Here is a 10765-nt window from a genome sequence, read left to right on the forward strand (position 1 = left end):
CCACTAACAAAATTATAGTAGTAACTTCACATCTATCAATAATAACCTCCAAAATAAATGAATTAATATCACATTCAAAAGATACAGATTGGCTATATAGACTAAAAAAAAAACAAGACTACACTATATGTCACCTACAAGAAACTCATCTCATCTGTAAAGACATACATAGACTAAAAATGAAGGGAGGGAATGTATGCCATGCAAATGACAATCAAAAGTGAGTGACTTGCTATACTGACTATTAGACAGATTTCAAAATAAAAACAGCAAGAAGAGGGACCACTTTGTGGCACAGCAGGAACACGCCACGTAAGCACCACTGGTCCATACATGGAAGATTGTGAGTTCAGTTTCTCAGTCAACCTGTACATGCTGACACACGTGTCTATGATCCCAGTTGGCTAAGAAGGCTGGGGAGGAGATCCTGAGTGAAATCATGTTGCGTGTGTTTCTTCCTCTCTGTAAATATACCTCATTCTAATTAAAGAAATAAGCTTTTTAAAAAATGGTAAAAACAAAGGTGTTAATTATCTAGTAATAAAAGGATTGATTCTACAAGAGAATATAACAACTGTAAATGTATATGCACCAAATACTGAAGCACACAAATACATAAAATGAGTATTAAACCTAAGGGAGAGATAGGCTCTAATACAATAATAGCTGGGGATTTCAACACCCCATTTCAGCAATGGACAGATCATCTAGCCAGAAAATAAACAAAGAAATACTGGAGCTAAAGTGCACCACAGACCAAATGGACCTGACATTTTTAGAACATTTCATTCCACAGCTGCAGAACACACATTCTTCTCATCAGCGTATGAAACATTCTCTAAGATAGACCATTTTTTAACGATAAAAGAAGCCTTAAAATTTTTTAAAAATAGAAATCATAGCAAGTATCTTTTCTGACCACAATAGAATAAAACTAGAAATCAACACGAGAAATTATGGAAAATATACAAATATATAGAAACTAAACAACATGTTCCTGAATGACTACTGTGTCAAAGAAGAAATTGAGGAAGATAAGTTTTTTAAGGTTTTTGCCATAGGGTAGTATATACTTGCCAGAGAGAGACCAAGAGAGGGAAAGTGGAAATCACCTCCCAGGGGGGATGGCCATAGTGCAATCTTTTCCCCTCCATTCTCCTATTGGAATTCCGGGCATGCACACACTCAAGCCTGGTATGATTTTCAAGTTGCCGGGTCCAGGACTCAAACCATGGTCAGCCATGTGGGAATCCAGTGCCTTAACCAACACACTACCTGCTGGCCCTGAGAAAAAAAATTAATTTCTTGAAACAAATGAAAATGGAAACATGACATACCAAAACCTATTGGATATAGCAAAAGCAGTATTCAGAGGGAAGTTTCTAACAACAAATGCCCACTTCAAAAAGGGTAAAGGAGGGAACCAGCAGTTAGCGTAATGGCTATGTCGCTGGACTCCCATGTAGTCAACCGTGGTTCGCGTCCCGGACCCAGTGGCTTAAAACTCACGCCAGGTGCGTGTACGTGCGTGCCCAAGATCCCGAGAGGAGAATGGAGGAGAAGGGATTGCGGCGTGACCATCTCCCCTGGGGGGTGATTTCTCGCTTTCTGTCTCTGTCTCTCTCTGTCTGTCTGGTGAGCACACGCGCCCTATAGCAAAAACCCCTCAAAAAAAAAAAAGGGTAAGGGACATGCAACTTACTCTCAAATTGGTCAGGAAAAAACACATAGCATATATGTGTAAATATACACACATGCATGTATACGCACACACATGTGTGTAGAAACAAACTATAAAGCAAACAGAAAAATATTACAATAGGTGAGTCTGAGTTAAGGATATATAGTGTTTATTATACTAGTTTTATTCTTACAATTTCTATTAAGTTTGAAATTATTTCTTTTTATTTTTTAAAAAAAATATTTTTTTCTTTATTTATTTATTTTAATTTGACCAGAGAAGGAAGGAGAGAGAGAGAAAGAAAAAGTGACAAAGCAAGCCACCAGGTCCATCATCCGCTACGTGGGAATCCAGCACCTTAACACCACGCCACCTGCCAGCCCCCGCCCACATCATCTCATCTTAAAACTTCCCTCTTTATCTGTGGGTGTCTTGGTCTCTTTGAAAACAAAACAATCAGCTAACCAACCAAAAGCTTAAAGCTCTTATTCAAGGTTTTGTCTTGTTCACTACTGCACTTCTAGAACCAAACCCAGGGCCTGCTCAATTATTTGTGAAATGTTGGGTTAATTCAATAAACTAAACCAGTCAACCTCATATGACAGTAAAACACTATTAGGTTATAAATAACCTTTTAGACCAATCTTGCCCTCTCTTCCTCCTTGCATCCACTCCCCTCTCCACAAATACTGGGGGAGCAGAGATTGCCTATGTGTGGCGTAGTTTGTGAATGCTTAGGAAACAGAAAAAATTTAGGCTACTAAATCAATGGGCATAGTTTTCTAGTTTTCCTCTTTTAAATATCCTAAATCTGAAATACAAAGAGACACTAAAAGCTTAGGCTTTCTTTTAAAATGTAAATTATTTCAAAGCCCTTAATGTTAACTTAACTTTTCCTGAAGCAGGATTTGAATTATCCATCTTTTTGATCAAAACAAATATTCCCTGCCATTTTCATCTTGAACCAATCCATAACCTGCCCTAGCCAAAGGAGTCCTAGCTGGATGAATAACCTTGAAGTTCTAAGTCACTAAAGCTCTTAAGGCAGCATTGTCCAATAAAAATATAATGTGAGTCATATGTATAATTTTAAATGTTCTTGTGACTACAGTAAAAAAAAAAAATAAAAGGAAACAGCTGAAAGTAAAGTAATTTTTTAACCGAATGTATCAAAAATATTGTTTTAATATGCAACCCATACAAAAGTCATAGATAAGACATTTTATATATTTTTTCAAATGAAGTCCTTGAAATCCAGTGTGTATTTTAGAATTAGAGCACATTTCAATTCAGACTGGCCACATTTCTGGTGTTCAGTAGCCACCTGTAGTTAGTGACTCTTTTACTTGACAGTACAGCAATAAGGCTTTGGAATTTTCACGTAAATAACAGGCAGGCTAACACCTAAAACTCTGAGATTCTTTAATTCAATATGTCCCTTAAGTATCTAATTGACTAGGCACAGATCCTATCTGTTCAATATCTATCGTCACCTAGCACATACTAGGTGTTTGATAGTTATTCGTTAGGTTAAAAATGACAACAAATCACAGTGAATTAAATAGTATAATGACCTTAACTAACTGAATCTGCTTGTATTTACAGAAATAACAGCTTTCCTACCAGGAATAACCTCTGAATACTTGCTAACCCCATTCAGAACACTTCACGGCTCCTTAATCAAACTGTCAATAAAGAGCTTCTGAAGCACCCCAAGTCTTAACTTGAGCTTTCCTAATGACTCTAAAACATGGTTTTATTTATTTCCCAAGCCTAATTACAAGACTTTAAAATACAAGGGCAATATAGTTGTCTTTTTATGAGAAAGAAGAAAAGACAACAAGGGTCAACAAGAACAGACAGGTTGCAGGTGTCAAAAGGCCCGACGCTATACACTTCAGATTTCTTCAGGGCTGCTAGGGCTTTGTCAGCCTTCAGAGAAACTACACAGAGAGGACAAAGTTACTATTAATTTTATCACTACTCTTAGCTACCATTTACTGAAAAACTATGCCTTCCAAGGTAGCTATGATTACCTCCAATTTACAAATAAAGAAACACTCAGAGAATGAGCATATGGCATAATTCTGCTTGCTATGTCACTGGACTTTCCCATGATGAGCAACTTTCTTTGATGGGGAAAGAAAGCAAAGCCTCATCAGTTTATCATCCAAACAGGGAGTAACATGTATGTGGGGAGGGGGGAGTGTTAAGAGAGGAGGAAAGAATTCTTGCATAAATAAATTAGTATTTTAGGACACACAAGAAGCAAAGGAAGAGGGGCCAAGTTGCCCCCTCCCCCCACCAAAGGCCTTCTTGTTATTTAAAATAGTTACAAATACATTCATTCATTCATTTATTTATTTAAAATTTTTAATTGCCAGAGGGCACGTGTACTCATCAGAGCGCCAAAGGGAGAGAATTCACCCTCCCAAAGGGATTTGGTCACACTACAATCCCTTTTCCTCCATTTCTCATCCTCTAGGCATTGTGGACACAAGTGTGTGTGCACACATGCACATATGTGTAAACACACTCTCCTTGCATGTTTTATGCTTCAGAGACTATGACAGCAGCCAGCCACGTGGAATCTGACTTCTTACACACAACACTTAACTGCCACGTCATGGGGGAGGTTCACAAGTACTTGCTTTTATTTATTTATTTTTTATTTGCTAGAGGGCACATTCACTTGCTAGAGAGAAAACAGAAAGAAACAACCCCCAATGAGACATGGTTATGCTGCAACTCCTACTCCTCCATTTTCCCACTCTGTCCACATTTTGATCATGTACATACATGAGCCTGGTATATTTTTCAAGCCATGAGGGTTGGGATTCAAACTGTAGTTGGCTGTGTGGGAATCTGGCTCCCTTAATCACTAGGCCACAGAGCCAGCCCCAAATCCTTGCTTTTGAAGATACATATTAAAACCATCTTCCAAATTGAAGTCAACAATTTATACACCCACAAAGATGGCCACCATCTGAAAAACATGATAAAGAGTAGACTGATACTTCACAACAAATAGAATCTGAACTGATAAAAACATATTCTCCTTAAAGGATTATGTATGTAATTTCTCTCCCTTTCTCTCTTTCTAGAGGCTATGTATACTTGCCAGAGAGAGGGAGAAGAAAAACTACCATGTCATGGGGGAGGCCCACAAGGAATGGTCATACCATAATCCCTTTTCCAGCTCTCTCTCCTTTTGAGATTTTGGTCATATATGCTCACTGTGTTTCTTAAGCCACCAGGTCTGGGACTCAAACCACATAGTTGACCATGTGGGATCCAGCTGCCTTAACCACCAGGCCATGGAGGCAGCCCTGTATGTAATCTTAATAGTGGTTAGCATTTTGCCCCATAAGACATTCACTCACTTAAGCACTAACTAATATGTATGATCACTTAGTATTCCATAGCAATATATAATAGTCTCAAACTCAGTAATTTCTTAATGACTGTATTATGTTAAAATACATCCTTTAAAAGAACCAACTTTCTGGGCCAGCCCCCCGAGCACAGTGGTTAAGGGAGCCGGCTGATTGAGGTTCAAATCCCAGCCCTGGCGGCTTGAAAAACATGCTGAGCATGTGTGCATGGGCATCCAAAATTCCAAGGGAATGTAGAAATGGAGGAGGGGTTACAGCTTGACCACATCCCACTGGGGGGGGGTTCTTTCTTCTTTCTCTTTCTCTCTCTCTCTCTGTCTACCTCCCTTTCTCTCTCTCTCTCTTGCTCTCTGGCGAGCACACATACCCTCTGGCAATTCAGAACAAAAGCTTTTCCTTTTGGTCACTGGGAGGTTAAGACGACAGAGAGTTAACAGACACTATTCCAATCAATAAGCAAAGTAATTTGCCTTTAAACACATTAGTTTTACAGTAAAGTATTACACTGTATTTCTGAATTTAGTCCTATAAAAATAATAGAAATGAAAATACTGTCACATAGCATCGTATCATAGTATATATCTGGCTATAACGCAGACGAAAACATGTTATCTACTCTTGTCCATACAAGGCGTCATTGGAAAGCTCTTGGAAAATGCACATCATGAAAAAAACTACACATGGATTTCAAAATTTGTTTTGGACCAAAATAAACTCATATTTTAATTCTATTTTTCATAAACTTTTGATGTCTCCTGGTGTGTGTGTGTGTGTGTGTGTGTGTAACAACATACAGTGGGCTCCTCCTTTTTGTACAATATTAAAGTGCTAGTTGATGATTTGACACTCTAAAACCAGGCAAAGAATGATCAAACAATATCTGAGCTGTACAGGGTAGGCTCAGACATGACCAAATTCCTGGGACACCCTTGAAACACCCCCACTAAAGACCAGATGGTCACAGCTGTGGATTGTGAAGTTATGCAGGCAGTAATCCTAGATCAAGAAAGAAGATAATGAAGGTAAAAAGTCTACCATTATCACACAGTTCAGGGGCCACATGAACCAGGAGTTTCTGCAGGGTCCAGTCTTTACTGCTTGTCAGCTTTCTGGAGACTCCTAATTTCTGAAGGCAAGAAAGAGACTGGAGGAGGGGGGTGGGGGTGGGGCAAATGCTGTGCTTAGCAGTAGAATCCCTGAGGCTTTTTCCCTGTGGTGCGAACACCTCCCTAATGCAGAAGCAATGGGTTCTGTTCTTGAAAAGGCAGCTGTTAGGATTTCTCTCAACTGAATTCCTCCTCCCGTTCAGAGGGGAAGCTCACCCAGAGCTTTGCTCTGATGCCACAATTCCCCACACTCTAGAAAATGATGTCGACACCTAGAGCTTTGTTTTCACAGCCTTTTCTGAGCTCAGCAAATACACAGGGTGGTGCAATTGTGGCTCAGAGTGTTTTACTTCTGCCAGAATTTTAGCTCACTTCCTAAAATAATTATATTAGAGGTTGCAAACCAATGGTCTGTGGGCCAAATCCAGTCCACAGATCTGCCTGGTCTGGCCTCAGCAGTTCTTAAAAAAAGTTGAGCCGAATTTAAAAATAGGGAGACTTTACATAAAAATTTAGATATCTAGATTTTTTTGTTCTTTTTCTGAAAAATCAGATGATCTAGCAACTGCAGGCAACAACTGGCTGAAGCTGAAGTACCACTCTCCTTTCAGAAAAAAACCCAAATGCTCCAGTTTGCTTAGTCTCCTACACATCCTAGGGGTCCCAGACACTGAAACCTAACCTTGCTTCATTCATTACTGGGTTTGTGACATCAAAAATGTGTTCTACAGAGAGGAAAAAGATAGTACAAAAACTACCAGTCAAGTCTAGTGTACCTCATCGGCATACTACTGACAGTAATTTGGGACACAATAATTCATCATGTAAGACTGTCCCAGGGAAACAAAGGAATTGAGCATCCTGGCCCCTCCCATAAATTCCTAGTAGCAACCTGAAGAAGCCCCTAAAGAGGAAGTAATATCTTAGGCTGATGACCACTGCTCCTACATTAATATTGGCACAAGTGAGCATTTGCTCTTGGGTTTGCAGAAAAGTTAGCCTTATCTTGAGAGGTCTTTTAAGACTAAAAAATGAAAAGAGTCATTTGTTTTTCTGATTAGTGTGGCCTCATAAGAACTGTTTAACATAAGCAAGTGAGTATACTATATAAAGCTTAGGAATTTTCATCCATTTTCCTGCTGCATTAGAGTTTTTTTTTTTTTTGGAGAGATTTTCACTGTAGGGCGCATGCGCTCGCCAGCCAGACAGAGAGAGACATAGAGACAGAAAGCGAGAAATCACCCCCCAGGGGGGATGGTCACGCCGTAATCCCTTCTCCTCCATTCTCCTCTCGGGATCTTGGGCACACACGCACACGCGCCCGGCGTGAGTTTTAAGCCACCGGGTCTGGGACACGAACCGCGGTCGACTACGTGGGAGTCCAGCGACATAGCCATTACGCTAACTGCTGGTTCCCGAGCATTAGAGGTTTTGACTTTAGATAATATTTATAGTGCCAGGCACCATGTCAAAGGTTCTGCCTCATTTAACCCTCAATAATCACATGAGAGAGGTAGTACTATCACTCTCATTTTACAAATAAGGAAACAAGGCTCAGAGAGGGTAATAATTTTCCTGTGGCCACACAGTTAACAAGTAGCAAAGCTAGGATACGAACTTGAAGTCTATGCTCTTAACCATTATTTTCCTGTACTGCTGACTAACTGGTAAGACTGTGATGATGTATTAACTCTTCAAGACAGCTTAAAGCTAACCATGCTTTCAAAATAGAAGAGTGTTTGTACTAGATTATAAATTATTCAAGTTAAACTGCAACATGAAGTGGCTGATAATGGAGATTAACAAATGATCCTTTACTGGTAAAAGTAAGAGAACCAACTACAGGATTTTTCATACTTATATGTAAAGGTGCTACCAAATAACAAAGTACAGATAGGATACAATAGTTATTATTTCCCCCTAAATGAGCCTTGCAAGTAATCTCTAAAACAATCATCCTATAGGATTTTCATTATAGTGGAAACCATTTTGAAACAGTCACATATTCACTGTACCTATCTTGTATTCTTTTATACTCTCTAAGAAATATAATGTAAAACCAACATATTTATATTAAAATAATCAGAAAGCATTTTCTTTTAAAAATTTAATTATTTTTTAAAAGAACTGTTTAATTTTATTAATTATTATTATTTTTCACACTCACCAGAGAGAGACAGAGAGAGGGAAAGTGAGACAGCAAGCTGTGAGGTCTGAGAATTGAACCACAGTCAGCCATGTGGAAGCACAGGGCCTCAACCAACAAGCCACCAGCTGGCCCTCTTATTTATTTTTTATTAATATAGTCCCCAAAAATAAAGAGAAGAGTATTCAGATTGAATTAAAAGTAACACCTCTCCAATGGATATGTGTGCCAGCTGCAACCTATACATGGAAATATTTATGAATATGCATAAATATATGGATAGTATATACATGGAATTTCAACTGAAAGGGCCTAGAAGCAGCAACACCCCACGAGCAATGAGCACTTCTATCACCCAGATCTTGATTTCTAATAGTATTATCTAATAAAAGAACCAGGGCCCACTAGAGAATCAGATGATTTTGAAACTAGGGCAGGGAACATACAGGAAGAGCCTGTATATCTTGTAGTGCCAGAAAGTAAGGAAATATTAATATCTTATTCAAACAAAAATAAATCTCACAACAATGGAGGCATCTCAAAACAACATAAGAGCCAACTGAAAGAGTTCTCAATGGCCAAAGCTGTAAAAATCTGAACACCAAAATACAGATAGTAGTATTGAATTACATACAACCCAAAGTATAAATATCCATGAGCCCATACTGATATATTTTGAAAGATTGGATATATTTTAAAAGATTGGTTAGTCAATTAATTGAACTGTCCACGCAAAAGAATTCAAAATAATTTATGTAGATTATTCACCCTCAAAGAGATGGAGCATAATTTCCCATTTCTTTTTTTTTTTTTGACATAGGATATATGCACTCGCCAGAGAGAGGCAGTGAGAAAGAAAGTAAGAAATCACTACCCAGAGTGGATGGCCATGCCACTATTGCTTCTTCTCCTCTTGGGATTTTGGGCATGCACGCGCACACACACACACACACACACACACACACGTGCCCAGTGTGATTTTCAAGCTGCTGAGTCCAGGACTCGAACCACAGTCAGCCATGTGGTAGTTGAGCACCTTAACTACCACGCTGCCTGCTGGCCCCACTTCCCACTTTTTAAGTGTGGACTACATATAGTGACTTTTTCCAAAAACACACAATATAGAAAGGGTCTTAAAAAAAAAAACTTTATAGTGGAGAAACCTGACAAACACCTTCTCATCCAGGTGGCTGAGGTCAACATAGTAGAAAGACATGTTGATAGTGTGTACTCTTCATGATATTGGGTTGTTGGAAAAGTCACAATGCATTTTTGCATAGAAAAATATAGAAAAAATATGCCATGACTTTTCCAACCACCCAAAATTATGAGAACATGAGAATGGCACGTTTTTTAATTTCAATTTCTTTTATACATTCAATCACGTTATTTAACTTGCAAAGTGAATATTTCAACATGTGTACATTTCTCACCAGTACAGTTGACAATACTATAAAGTTATCTTCAACAGATAATAACCCATTTCTTTGTCCTACAAATACTTTGCCTCTCTATTTTTTTACTTAATGTCCTTCCTCAGACTCTCCTCCTTCACCCACCATCTTCCCACACTGTATCTGGTATTCACAACCATTTACTATGTTTCTATATCCTTTAGTCATTCAGTTTCGGTCATAGAGTGTGGACACTCGGTATATATTAAGTGGAGACATACGATGTCTCTCCTTCATAGCACTTTATCTTTGTGGCATTCTTCCCAAAAAACTATTATCCCAGTCTAACGATGACAAACATATCTGACAAATCCCAATTGAAGGGTATTCTACAAAATACCTGATCGGTACTCCTCAACACTGTCCAGGTCATCAAAAACAAGGAAGGTCTGAGAAACTGTCGTAGCCAAGACGAGCCTAAGGAGACATAATGACCAAATGTGATGTAGTTTTCTGGATAAAATCCTGAAACAGAAAAAAAAAAAAAACACATTCGATAAATATTAAGGGAATCTGAATAAATTATCAACTTCAGTTAATAATAATAATAATGTTTCAATACTGGTTCATTAATTATAATCAATGTACCATGCTAATGTAAGCTGTTAGCAGAGGAAACTGGGTGTGGGGTATGTGGGGACCAGCAGTACTACCTTTTCAATTTTCCTGTAAAACTAAAACTGTTACAAAAAATAAAGCGTTTAAGATTAGAAAAAAAAAATACCTCAAGATGTATAAGCCCTGGCACAGGAATTTCATTCACATCTCCAACTCTAAAAACACCTTCTTTTCAGTAGTCTAGAAACCTGAGAAAATGAAAAGATGGTTATCCTTTTGCACATTTCCCAACCTAAACTTGGAAAATGACAAAAACTAGAAGCTTCTGGTGCTTTAGCAGACAGGATGCTAGACCACACTTATAGGGCAGGTGGCTCTTTACCATCATCTTTTCTTTGAGGTCAAAATACTTTATTTTTTAATTT

The 10765-nt window shown here is 38.4% G+C and overlaps 1 protein-coding gene across 6 annotated transcripts in view; it reads right to left on the reverse strand.

Annotated features, from left to right (window-relative positions):
- TAB3 (TGF-beta activated kinase 1 (MAP3K7) binding protein 3) overlaps positions 1-10765 on the reverse strand; it is a 57960-nt gene that overhangs the window by 41394 nt on the left and 5801 nt on the right. For 5 of the 6 annotated variants that reach the window (XR_335995.3, XM_014591579.2, XM_006158485.3 and 2 more), the window contains exons 2-3: positions 10507-10588; positions 10123-10247 (exon numbers count right to left, since the gene is read on the reverse strand). The gene's annotated coding sequence lies outside the window, so the exon portion shown is untranslated. The remainder of the gene's footprint in view (positions 1-10122; positions 10248-10506; positions 10589-10765) is intronic. The other variant, XM_006158486.3, reaches the window with a different exon arrangement.

This window comes from Tupaia chinensis, unplaced genomic scaffold (genome assembly GCF_000334495.1).
Source record: "Tupaia chinensis unplaced genomic scaffold, TupChi_1.0 Scaffold000600_1, whole genome shotgun sequence".
In the NCBI taxonomy this organism is placed as follows: Eukaryota; Metazoa; Chordata; class Mammalia; order Scandentia; family Tupaiidae; genus Tupaia; species Tupaia belangeri.